We start from the raw sequence: 3,223 nt of genomic DNA on the forward strand, positions 1-3,223 counted from the left end.
GAAGTAACAAAAATCAGAGCAGAAATAAAATACAGACCAGTAAAACAATACAAAATATCAACAAAAAAGTAAGAGCTGGTTTTTGAAAAGATGAACGAAATTGACAATCCTCTACCTAGACTAAGATAAAGAGAGAAGACTCATATAAGTAAAATAATATATGAAAGAGGAGACATTACAACTAATAACCCAGAAATACTAAGAATCATCATAAGAAATGATTATTAATATTTATATACAATTAATAGTTAATAATTACATACCCACAAATTGGGTAACCTAGAAGTAATGGATAAATTCCTAGAAGCAAACAATCTATGAAGCCTGATTCATGAAGAAATAGAAAATCTTAACAGACAAATTATTAGCAAGGAGATTGAATGAATAATCAAAAATTACCCAGCAAAGAAAAATCAGGGACCAGATGGTTTCACTGGTGAATTCTACGAAACTTGAAGGGGAGGTGACACTCACAAACTCATTTTACAAGGTCAACATTACTGATACCAGAGCCAGATAAAAACACTACAAGAAAAGAAAACTAAAGGCCAATATCCCTGTTGAATATAGATACAAAAATTCTCAACAAAATGCTAGAAAATGAATTCAACAAAATATTAGAGGATTATACACCATGATCAAGTGAGATTAGGTATAGAATGAACATACCAAACATAATAAAAGTCATATATGACAAGCCCACAACTAACATCATACTCACAGGTGAAAAGATGAAATCCTTTCCTCTAAGATCAGGAACCCAGAAATAAACCCACACATAATATGGTCAACTAATCTTCTTCAGAGTCACCAAGAATACACAATAGGGAAAGGATAGCCTCTTCAATAAATGGAGTTGGGAAAACTGGGTATCTACATTCAAAGAATAAAATCAAATCCTTACACTATACAAAACAAAACAAAACTCAGGGACACCTGGGTGACTCTGTCAGTTAAGCATCTGACTCTTAATCTTGCTCAGGTCAGGTTCTTACAGTTCATGTGTTCAAGCTCCACATTGGGCTCTGTGCTGACAGCACAAAGGTTGCTTGGGATTCTCTCTCTCCCTCTCTCTCTGCTCCTCCCTCACTTGGGTGCACATTCTTTCTCTCTCTCAAAATAAATAATAAACTTAAAAAAAACTCAAAATGTATTAAAGACTTTAATGTAAGATCTGAAGCTGTGAAATTTTAAAATAAAAGTGAGACAAAGCTCCTTGACATTGGTGTTGGCTATTTTTTTAATTTGACACCAAAAATAAGGGCAACAGAAGCAAAAATAAACAAATAGGACTACATCAAACTTAAAAGTTTCTTTACAACAAAGAAAATCAACAAAATAAAAAGGCAATCTATGGATTGGGAGAAAATATTTGCAAAGCATACATCTGATAAGAGGTTAATATCTAAAATATATAAGGAACTCACATAACTTGATAGCAAAAAACCCAAATAACCCAATTAAAAAATGGGCAAAGGACCTGAACATTTTTCCAAAAGGAAATAAATATATAAATGGCCAACAGGTATATATGAAAGTGCTCATTATTACTAGTCACTGGGGAAATGGAAATCAAACTCACAATGATCATCTCATACTTGTTAGGATGGCTATTATGAAAAAGTAGAAAGATGCCTAATTTTCGAGAGGATGTGGCAAAAAAAGAATCCTTGTATACTGTTGGTCAGAATGTAAATTGATACAGCCATTATCAAAAACAGTATGGAGATTCCATAAAAATAGAACTACTATATGATCTAGCAATCCCACTTCTGGTTATACATTGAAATAAAATCACTATCTTGGAGATATTTGCACTCCCGTATGTATTGCAACATTAATCACCACAATAAAGGTATGGAAATAGCCTATGTGACTACCATGCACGCACACACACACACACACACACACACACACACACACACCCCACATACACAATGGAATATTATTTAGCCTTAAAAAAGAAGGAAATCCTGCATTGCAACATGGATGAACCTGGAGGACATGATGCTAAATGAAATAAGCCAAACACAGAAAGACAAATACTGTATGATTTCACTTATATAAGGAATCTGGGGAAAAAATGTGAATTCATAATAATAGTAGAATAGTGGTTACCAGAGGCTGGAGGTTGAGGGAAAAATGGAGATGTTTGTCAGAGGGTACAAACTTTCAGTTACAAGATGAATAAATTTTGGAGACCTAATGAATGTTTAGCATGGTGACTAGAGCTAATAATAATGTATTACAACACTTGAAATTTGCTAATAGAGTAGTCCTTTTTTAAATTTTTTTTTAACATTTATTCATTTTTGAGAGATGGAGAGAGACAGAGCATGAGTGGGGGAGGGTCAGAGAGAGAAGGAGACACAGCATTGGAAGCAGGGTCCAGGCTCTGTGCTGTCAGCATAGCTTCAGGGCTCGAAGCCGTGGACCACGAGATCAAGACCTGAGCGGAAGTCGCACACTCAACCGACTGAGCCACCCATATGTTAATTAGCTTGATTGTGGTAATTATCTTACAATGTAAATGTATCAAAACATATTGTCTCTTTTCCTTCTTGGCTGCTTGAAACTCTGCCACCATCAGGAACAGCACAGTAACCCTTCCAACCAGGAAGTTTATGACCACCAGCTGATTACTTCAGTGGAAAAAAATGGTCATTGATGTTCTTCACTACAGAAAGGCAACTGTCAAGTACCTAAGACAGAACTTCTGGAAAAACTAGCCAAAATGTACAAGACCATAGCAGATATCATCTATGTATTTGGATTCAGAGTCCATTTTGGTGGTGGCAAGACAACTGGCTTTGGCATGATTTAAGATTCCATGAATTATATAAAGAAAAATGAACTCAAACGTAGACTTGCAAAACACAGCCTTATGAGAAGGAAAAATACCTCAAGAAAACAGCAAAAGGAACACAAGAACAGAATGAGGAAAGTCAGGTAGACTGCAAAGCCAATGTTGGTGCTGGCAAAAAGTGAGCTGAAGACTGGAAAACAGGAGTAAAGATTCTGCAGTAGCTTTATCTGTGGTGACTGTGCAGATTTTTTTTTAAATTTTTTTTTAATGTTTATTTCTGAGACAGAGAGAGAGCATGAGTCAGGGAGGGGCGAAGAGAGAGGGAGACACAGAATCAGAAGCAGGCTCCAGGCTCTGAGCCGTCAGCACAGAGCCTGATGCGGGGCTCGAACTCACAGACTGCGAGATCATGACCTG

At 36.1% G+C, this 3,223-nt stretch overlaps 1 pseudogene; it reads left to right on the forward strand.

The window, feature by feature from the left end:
* Positions 1 to 2,142: 2,142 nt before the first annotated feature.
* On the forward strand, positions 2,143 to 2,988 carry LOC122469254 (annotated as a pseudogene).
* The last annotated feature ends 235 nt before the right edge of the window (positions 2,989 to 3,223 follow it).

Source organism: Prionailurus bengalensis, chromosome B1, assembly GCF_016509475.1.
Source record: "Prionailurus bengalensis isolate Pbe53 chromosome B1, Fcat_Pben_1.1_paternal_pri, whole genome shotgun sequence".
In the NCBI taxonomy this organism is placed as follows: Eukaryota; Metazoa; Chordata; class Mammalia; order Carnivora; family Felidae; genus Prionailurus; species Prionailurus bengalensis.